The sequence below is a fragment of the Chroicocephalus ridibundus genome, chromosome 6 (genome assembly GCF_963924245.1).
Source record: "Chroicocephalus ridibundus chromosome 6, bChrRid1.1, whole genome shotgun sequence".
NCBI lineage: Eukaryota > Metazoa > Chordata > Aves > Charadriiformes > Laridae > Chroicocephalus > Chroicocephalus ridibundus.
The window spans coordinates 69,506,616-69,516,701 of record NC_086289.1 but is presented as its reverse complement, the minus strand read 5'-3'; the positions used below and the strand labels follow the sequence as shown (position 1 = coordinate 69,516,701).

At 41.7% G+C, this 10,086-nt stretch overlaps 1 long non-coding RNA gene across 1 annotated transcript in view; it reads right to left on the bottom strand.

The window, feature by feature from the left end:
- Window positions 1–946: 946 nt before the first annotated feature.
- The window catches only part of LOC134517910 (uncharacterized), a 56,742-nt gene continuing 47,602 nt past the window's right edge, over window positions 947–10,086 (bottom strand). The window contains exons 2-3 of the long non-coding RNA XR_010071758.1: window positions 5,497–5,606; window positions 947–2,654 (exon numbers count right to left, since the gene is read on the bottom strand). This is a non-coding gene — a long non-coding RNA (uncharacterized LOC134517910). The remainder of the gene's footprint in view (window positions 2,655–5,496; window positions 5,607–10,086) is intronic.

The following is a 10,086-nucleotide window of genomic DNA, read 5'->3' as shown; positions in this document are numbered from 1 at the left end:
GATTGAGCTACTTGCCCTCAGCCCCTTCTTTTTTCTCCTGAATTCCTGATTTTCAAGCAAGAAATGCCCTAAGAGCTGTAAGTACTTGAGGTTCTAGAAGTAAATCCCAAATTTATGACCTACTCTACTCAATCAAAAGACACGAAGGCCAACAGAGGCTGCATTTTCCTTCCCTTTGTGCTTAATTTCAAAATCCAGAGAGGAAATGAATGAACTTTTTACTTTGCTGTCTGTGTGCCACAATATACGAGTTTTCATCAAAAACCTCAAATATTTTCAGGTAGAGTAATCTCTAAACACTCCCAGAAGCAATTAACATTGTCTATGCATTCTGCCCATGCTTGTTTGTCATGTGAACTATACAAATATTATTTTCAGGGTTTCTGGTAAACTTGTGATTGCTCATCCCAGAGTCACGGAACTGACTAGGCAAACATTATGAAGGGGTTTGGCATTGCCATTTGGAGCCAGGACATGTGGCTAACAGGCGTCACTGGGGCCTGAGCTGGGTAAGTCTTTTGCTTGCCACTAAATGGGGGAAGAGGGGAGAAGGATGCTCCAACCCTGAATGGCTGACGTGCTTTTCTTCCCCTTCCTAGACAAAATTTCTTGAAGAAAAGAACTTGAAATGTGGCCTGCGGGCAATTTTTTTTTTCTCCGTTCCCTCGTGCTTGCCATATAAGCAGAGGGACAGGGTTGGCTATTAGACATTATTTTTAAAAAAAATCAAATGTTGTGGAATTTTACAGAAAAAAAAATCAATTCAAATATTATGACCCATTATCATAAGCTCATAAACATCCTTTTTATGTATTTTTCCATGATGGATAGCAATTTGCAAGTTGTTTTTTTGCCGACTGCAACAAAGAAGGATCTGATGCTGAAGAAGAAGTACTTAGGCTTTATCCTTAAATATTTATTAGTACAAGAAGCAACGTACCGCAATGTTCTGGCGTTGTGTCACATTCGATTCGCCTGTGTAGGTACAACCTGTAGGCAGCTGTTACACCTAAGAAACAAATCAGTCAAAGGACTGCGAGGCGCTAATGCAAACCAGCCCTTGCCAATGATATGCACAGCTTTCTAAAGAGGCTGGCACATTTTCACCTTGTGCTTTGCATTTTTACTACGTTTCGTAGGCTTAGCAGCTTGCAGTGCAGGAATTGAATGTGGCTACACGTCGCTTTAGGTGTTTGAGGCGGTCGTTTGATATGTATTTTTATGTGACGTCGGTGTTCCTAAGGTATGTGAGCACAAACTTTATCGTTCCATTTATTGCCTTGCAAATTTATATGAATTAGGCAGTTATATAAGTTAGTATTTCAATGAGAGGCAGAAAGAAATCTGATAGGACAGAGCAGTACAGAACACCAGAGCTTGTAAGCGTCCTCAGGCCCAGCTAAGGTCTTAACCCTTTTAAAGTTCTCATAACCCTTCCGTGCAATGACAAAAATACAAAATACTCTGAAAAAAGAAAATCCTTCTGCCACAGACTGCTCAGTCACGGCTCACTTTCAGGATTATTGAAAGAAAAAAGAAATTTTTCTGTCCAGTATCTTTTTCTTGTAAATCTGCTGCATTCTGGGAGTTGTAGGAACCCCTGCTCAACAGCGCAGAAGGCAGTGCCAAAAATATGACATGAAGACTAACAAGATGAAATCGTTGTCTGTGGGCAAAGCAGAGCCATGTGATACCTCCATCAGCGAGGCTTTCATATGCAGCAACCTAAAACCCTTAAATAAATTGAATTGATTAAGGTGAGCCAGTGGCAATTCAGCCACCAGCTCCTCTAGAGCCACGCAAGGTGGGTTCAGCGGAAGGAGGGCAACGCTCCTTCGTTAGCAGTGAGCTCCTCCAAGCTCCGAAAAAGCTGCCACGGTGGTAATGAGGAGACCCATAACTACAAGGCACTTTCTGAGCAGCCGCCTTGTCCACAGGTCCAGCTTCCAGATGGTTTATCTCAGCCTCAGGACCTAAAAGCACACGCTGGTGACGAGGGAAAGTCATACAGTCCTACGAAGCTGTCAAGTAGAGGAAGTGTCCCCAGGAGATGACTGGCAGTTTAGCAGAGCAGACGAGACAGTACAAACATAAAAATGGAGACAAACAGAGCAGATGCAGGGAAGCCAGCTCATCATTTTTGTCTTGCGAAATATCTGTGCTCTAGTTCCAATTAGCTAGGAGAGGAGCAAATTGTCACTTCAATTCAGACTTCCAGGTTTGGGGAGCGAGCTGTGCCAAAGAGTAAGGAAGATATCTTGCAAAGAATATGAAAAAGAGCATCTTTATGGCACACCTGCAGGTCCATATTATCCTCTTAATGCCTACCAACACTTTAATTCGAAGATGAAAAATTACTGGTTGCGCCTGCGTAGTCTCCACAGTTTCGGATTAGCCTTCAGCATTGCCTCGTGGCCCAGGGCTTCGCCTCATGGCAAGCTGTCTGAGCAGCAGCATGGGGTGTGTTGGGAGACCCACACATCCAGCTCTCTTGCCCAAGTCTGGGGATGCTTTGCTCTGGTCCTGCTTGCACTTGGCACGATGGCCAGCCTCCCCGGCACTGACAAGGCCCAAGTACGAGTGTGCACTGAGTGTGCAAGCTGGCTGAAGTGCTGACTGTCCTCTAGTGCCTCTCCAGGATTCCCCCATGAATGCTGAAAGAAAAAAATACCTGCTCATGTGGATATATGAAAATGCTTGGCCAGTGATATCATTTTTAGATGTTACTTCTCTGAGAGAAGTAATGCCACCATTACCCTTACACAACACGTGCTGAATACCTGCTAACATGTTCAGAACTCCAGGTCTGAGCACCCAGAAATGCCCAAAACCCATCTTAACAGCCGAGCTCCAAATTAATCCTTCTATTTGCAACCACACGGTTCTCGGGGAAGGTCTTTGGATGCATGTAACCAGCAAATCAGCACTGTCAGGCTGCCTCTTTGCTAATCCTTCGCGATTCAGTCCAATCTAATCCAATCTAGCAGCTTCTTTTCTGGACATAGGAAGCCCTTTTTATCTGTAGTTAGCTTCACATTAGCAGATAATATTAGCTGAGCACCTCTTTCCTTCCCATCTTCAGAGGCTAGAGCCTGTGTCCAAGATTTTGTCACTAAATGTAGGGGCTTTGATTCCAGTGTGTGATTCCCAATCTATCTCCCTTGTGTCTGGGACAATTTCCAAGCTGCAGAGATTCCAGGATTTACCATGTGCAATGGCAAAAGAAATCTGTGTTCAGCAACCAGGCGCTTCCAGGATCTCTCTGCTGCGGGGGTGGCTGTGTATGCCGGAACTTGTGTATGCAGCCGCATACCCTGTCTTGGTAAAAGTAACTAAAATGAAGTACAAAGTAAAGCAAGATGGGATTTAATGATTTTATGTTGACTGTTTCGTACCCAGGCAGACGTCATTGCATCGAGGCTGGTGATGGTTGTAAATGCAGGGGAATACAAATGTGTGGAAGAAACAGCAAAACAGGGGTTAAAAGAATGACATCTTTTAATTGCTACAGATGATAGAGAGCAAATAATACAAAGATAAGGTGTCAGGAAGATGAAGAACAGAATTGGAACCATAAAATAACGAGGCAAAATATCCTGGCCAACGTCAATTTCTAAAGTGTATAAAAGGCACATCCAGAATTAGTTTACCGTCTTCACTCAAGAAGAACCCAGAGGATAAAGTGAGGATGTCAGCAATGCCCCTTGTCCTCTGTCACACACAAGCGATCCTGACCAGACCACTTGGGCACACGTATCTCGGTGTTCAGGAGTACGCGAGGCTCAGACTGAGCAGGTCAAACCAACCGTTTGAGAGATTTGGCCAAATCCTTCACCTTCTTAAGGTTTTACATTTTTGTATTGAATTTTGCTACATTGATTTCCTGCAGCTGTACTGCTTCTAGCTGCTTTTTCTTATACTGTAGTTCAGCTTAGGAAACATCTTCTCTTTTTTAATCTCTCATTTGAGAGATTTCCATCAAACCCAATTCTTGAAAAGAAAAAATACCTTCGCACATTTGAACTTCTGCACCGGGGAGAGCAGGAGACATAAAGCTCAAAGCAGGCCTGGTCACAGTCCTCCCCAGAAAAAGCAGAATATAAGCAACAGAAATGCCTGTAATAGAGTTCGCAAAATCAGCTTCAGTTTAATAACATAGGACAATTTTAGTATCACAGGTACTCGTTATAATTTGCAACGTATGGTTTTTGATTGGATTGACGGAGCCACATTAAATGAATTGTCCGTATTTTTATATGCTTTTAGAGAATTACAAAAGCAGTTCATGGATTAGTTTGAAAAAGCCAACTTCTGCCATATAAGTTCAGATGATCATCATCTCCATATGCTCGATTATAATGCCCACTGTGAATTCTGCGTAATCATTTGACTGATACATCAGAATTCTTTTATTTCCCTTAGTTTTCAGTGCTAATTTTGAAGTAAATCTTGAACCTTTACTGAATTGTTGTAAAAATCGGATCACCTAAAACCCACTATATATGAAGTGATTTTATATCTCTACAAAGACTTTAACATTGGCTGAGAAGCCTACATTTGTTCTTCAGCATTCAATGCTTTTAAAAGAAGTCTGATGAAAAAAAAATGTATCACTGAAGACTGCATTATCCAATGTATATATTTGTAAAAAAAAATCTGTTCATGCTTTTCAACAAGCAGAGAAAAGGGGTTTTTTTTACGTACTTTCTAATTTTTGAGTTAAACCTGTACAGGGGATTGAGAGGAGGAGGCTCATGTGGCTGGGATTTAGAAGATGCTGTAAATTGGAAATCAGCTTTTCGATGGTGAGGCATACAGAATAAAAGGTAGGTTTGTAGGGGGCAAGAAGAAGCCTCTGCAAATTGTTGTGTCAGCTGGGTAGAAATTTTGCTAGGAACTTTTCTCTACTGCTAGATGATCGTTTTGGGGGAGCTGAAAAGGAAAGGAACTGGAGGCTATTTGCCCCAACTGAGAATATTTTACAATAGCTGCTAGTATAACAATGGGTAAGAAAATAGACTGATCAGGGAACAAGGGATATATAATTGGCAAAAATTGCTCTGTGGTGACCCAGCTGGGGCAACTGATAGCTGTAGGTAGCTGGTATTCAAGACTTTGGGAGTTTTATAGCTATTTGCATATCAAAAGCTGTAATTTTCCTTGAAAATCAATGGAAGTCCCTCTGACTGAGCCCACCTGATTTTTATTTTCTCTATTTTTATTTTCAAGATAGTAAGACTCATCATACATTGGCCTTCTGTATTAATTCTTCTTCGGTGTGGGCTTTTCCCCCGAATTATAGCTGCTGTTTTAAAAAAAAAAAAAAGGCAAACCTCTTCCTTCATTTCTCCTCCTCAGGCTTAAAGCTTTGGCTGCTTACTATCTTATTCCTCCTTGACTTTTGAAAATTATGTTTTGTTGCATGGTGACATTTCAGCAAGCATTTCTGTGCAAGCTCGGGATGAGGTGGTTATGTTAAATAGCTCTTTTACTCACTCTAGCGTAACAGCTCCAGCAGCAGAGGTCTCCCAGAGAAGAGGATCTGATAAGCGTGGCTTTTAAGTGGGGTTTCTGTTGAACAGCCCTTATTCTTCTTCATCCAGATCCTTTTAGAACAAAGAACACAAGTGATAATGCCTAGCAAGAAGACTTCTTGTCTAATTCAAATGCAGTTTGAACCTTTGTGGATGCAATGAGGGCTAACTAAAGGGACCATGTCTAAGTAAGCCCTTCCTTAGAGGGAGCAACGTGGCCACCAAAGGGTCAAAGCTTGCCCTGGTAAACAGGCAGATGTGATGGCACGATGCAAGTCAGAACTTTCATCAATACTAGAAAGCTGATGTCTTCAGCACATATGAAGTATGCACAAAGGATGCCTAAGATCACGGAATACCTTGAAGTGGTAGGTCTTGTTATTGAGTAGCTACAGATTCTAAAGGAAAGAGTAAATACAGAATTATTTTCCTTTACTTTGCTGGCTTCTTGGGTAGAAGCTTAGAGGATGGTTCACCATTTTAAAAAATGATAATTACTTCCAAATTCCATCAGTTGAGTCTGTGAGTATGCTATTTTGTGGCTCTTCCTAACTCTTCCTACCTCTGCAAGATTAATCTCTCTGGAGGGTAGAGAAAGAAGCTATGCAACTTTTCAGATACTGATGATCTATTTATTTATTTATTACCTTGATGAAGCAACTAGGATACTAGAGCCTTTGATAAATTTCTCACTCATCTTACAGTGCTTTAATGCTTTTTCCCCCCTCCCCCACAGATGTACACATGCTGGTCTTGTGAGGTTATTCAATGATTTTTCAGGAAACTGCAATATTCTTTAGGGTTGTCACGTTCATACATATGGATAAACAGACTGGCTAATCCACTCTTTGTCAATTAAACTGAGTGGAAGGGTTGGGGATGGGGAGAGGATCAGCAGTAACCCAAAAAGAGAAATTAAATAAGAGTAGGTCATTTTTGATAGAACACCCTTTATGGGGGCTTGGCTGCCCAGGAGTTTTCCTACACTGAGCTGCATTTGAAATGAAAATCTCCTCACTCTGGTGGAACACAAATTATCTACTGAGCAATGGGAGGACTCAGGCCCTCGAGTGTGTTTGATTACATATCTCAGGTGGTGTATGCATGTGCACCAGCACTCGGTGGTCTTGACCTTATAGAATGTACTAATTAGATATCCCTTCTCCTGTTGTCTTTAGCAAATAAATTGCTACGATCATTTTCACAGATTATGAAAAAAAACCTCTGCAAATAGAACATCTGCTTTTGATTAAACACATGCAGAGATATTTCAACACATACCCATTAATCAAACTTAAGCGTTGCTTTTCACCTCTTTTAGTTAGTCAAACAATTGTTATAAAGACCTACTTTGTCTTCTATATAGCAGCGGTTAAAAATTTTCCGGTGGGAGTGGGGAGGGCGGTGCAGTTGGGGAAGGACCTGGAAACACTAAAGACTTTTTTTCCCTATATATTCCCTCACTTGCACAATACCTTTTGGCCTGCTTTTCAAAATGGGTGACCAGCTATTTGAGATAACACAGCACGGGCGGAATGCCTCTAAACCCAGCGCTTCTAGAGGTTCATCGCTGCCAGCATTATTAAGCTCGTTGCTGAGGAAGGAACGATTTGCTGCCCGCAGAGGCAAGAGCAAAGCTGATTCGGGAGCCTCGGAAAGAGTCACATACGGGAAGAGCTGAAGGAACATATTCTCTCTCCAACTGTTCTGAGTTTTGTCAGAATTAGTTGAAGTTGACAATGCCTTAAATATGGAAGTGGTAGAACGTCCTAAAATGTAGGGTCAAAACGTGCTAATTGGATAACAATTAATTTTGAGTGACCTCTAGTGGTGCTTTCCCACTTTACCTTCAAACAGCTTTCTGGGATCCCTAATGGCAACTGAAGTTCAGGCTCAATGTTGAACAACGCTCACCCAGCAACAGGGTAAATAAATATTCTGTAGGTAAATGGGGAGGCTGCATCGTGGGTTTGTTTTTCTAAGAAAAGTTCTGATAACTCGGTAAAGAAAATCAGAGTTTTATTTACGCATACCTTTCTGCTAAAACCATTTATTATGACCCCAGGTAGAGCAGTACACTGGAACGCAGTCCACGATACAAGCTTTCATGGCGTGAATAATGAGTACGCCTGTGCTGCAATAGGAAGATGGGAGGTTTACCAAATGCCGGCACACTGTTACTAGCTTTAACCAAACCTGTGCGGGCAGTAACATCTGTGCCGGTGGTTAAATCCATCTCCCGTGGTACTCCTACCTGCAGCAGCTATAGCAAAGCCAGAGCAGGACTGCAGCTGCGGCTGTGGGTCGTGGTTTGCAGACACACATGGACACAGCCCTGCAGGCCGCGAGATGAAGATCGGAAGAACAGAGCTGTGCATAACACAAAGCGGTGGATTTGCCAGCTTCAAATGAGGCATTACAGCTCTAACAGCTATTTGGGGTTTCAGGTGATATAAAACTATTTTTTGTCACCCTGACATTTGAGAATGCACCATCTACCTATCAGTGGGTCAGCTGTAAGTCAGTGCTTTGCAGCGATTGCCTTTACCATATTGCCTATCCGATGGGAAGGCAGGACAGCTGCTAGCTAACTGGCCATCACGTACACAGAGATCTGTACGAACATCAGTGGCTCTTGTTCCTTTGCCGAGTCCGTCTCAGCCCTCCCACACACCTGGGATTCTTCCATTGACACGTGTGCAATCCAGATATCTCATTCCAAAAACACAGCCGCTACCCAGAGAAGTGCCGAAGGGTCACCTGGAGGTGACCTCTTCTGATGAGACATAAGGCCAGGTCCCTGATTACTTATGACTGCAAAAAAATCCTGCGAGGTGGTTTATAAACGTGGCGGCATGAGCCCAGGTGTCCAGATTAAAAGGGTCAAGCCTCACTCTCCGAGTGAGATGGGCATATGCATATCAATAGTTGTGCGTCTCAAAGGGATGCTGGGAGAGGCTGCAGACAGACAGACTGCTGCTGTGGCTGCCCCAGCTCTCCTGTGGGCTTGCCTAGGATTGCCTTACAGGCCAGCGTCTTTCCTTCGGGGAGACAAGCCCGCCCCCCAAAGAAGAGATAAATAGATACTAAATCACAGGAAGGTCAAACTATTTGTTCAAGATAAAACCGTGCAACGAGGGAGATGACAGGAGCAACCTGATGCTCAGGATCCCTGCGTAGCGGTGTCTAATTGCAGGAGGTGAGGATTTATGCTAAGTAGAAGTTTCGGTTAAATGAGGCAAATCTTGTTTTTTTTTTCAAATGCTCCAGAACACCAGTCAGGTAGTAAATCAATCCCCTTAACTTTTCCTAAATTCTTACCTTGGGGTGGATTTTGAAGCACATCCCAAGCAGAAATGCTCAGTGTTTGTTCTGTAAACGTAAGGGGCAGTAAAGCATGGCTCATGTGCGCCGAGGACTTCAATGTCAACAAGAAAGTAATCATAGACTGCAAAGATTTACTGTCTTCACACTTACAATCCCACAACCCCATGAAAAGTCGTAGTAAAATATATGAGTTGGTTCAGATGTACAGATTTGCAGACCTTAAATTTGCACAGGCACTGATGCCGGCTTCAAAATACATAAATAAATATTCAAATGCCTTTCTCAAAGTGCACCAGACCTGTACAATGACATTTGACTTGTCATTTAGATGTTAATTTTTATGAATGGTCTTGAATTATTGTGGTACGTAGAAAAGTCACTTTTTATTTGCATTCCCTATATGCAGCGGCTTTTGATCCAGATTTTTGATCAAATTGTAGCTGACTGACGTTTTTCCTCACAAAAAAAAGATTGAAGTCCAAAGGCACTGTTAGAATATATGACATAATTATTTCACCTAATGGAAAAACATTCATTTTGATAGCAGTCTTAAATTACTGCTGCCTTAAAGGAAAATGCTTTAGTATATTAAGGGTTTGAAGATTGGCTGATTAGTGGTGTAAATCTTGAGCGGGGGGGGCAAGGAAAGTGTGTATTTGGTCCATTACTTAATTCATCATTGAACAACTTGCAAGTGTTTAATCCTCTCTTTACCTTTTTTTTTTCATGCATACATGTCCTGCCTGTCCTATGGGATGAATTTATTTGTTTCTCACTCAATTAAAAATCTTTTAGCTCTTTTATTTCATGAATAACAGAGATACCCAATAGTAGTCTATGGACGATGCAGTAAGTTTTACCAAGTAGCAAAAAATTGGTATTTTTTGATCTTCTTAAGGTGAAAGTATTTTTATAATTAAATCTTGTTCTTTAAGGTAAAAGGTCACAGTCATTTATTTTTAAAATACATTTATTAATTCTCAATTATTTCCTAAAAATAGTCACATTTGGGTTTAATGTCAGTGGGAGATTGCTGTTAATAACTGAGTTGGCCCTAGGACAAAATTGTGAACCTTTCAAAACACACAAGAGAAAAAGAATGTCTCTGTAGCTTTATGGCATTATAAAAGTAAGCAATTTGATCTCTTCCTCCAGAATCTCACAGCTCTGAAAAGACTTTTATATCTCTTTTGATTACAGTCAGTGGTTAATTTTGGTGTGGCAC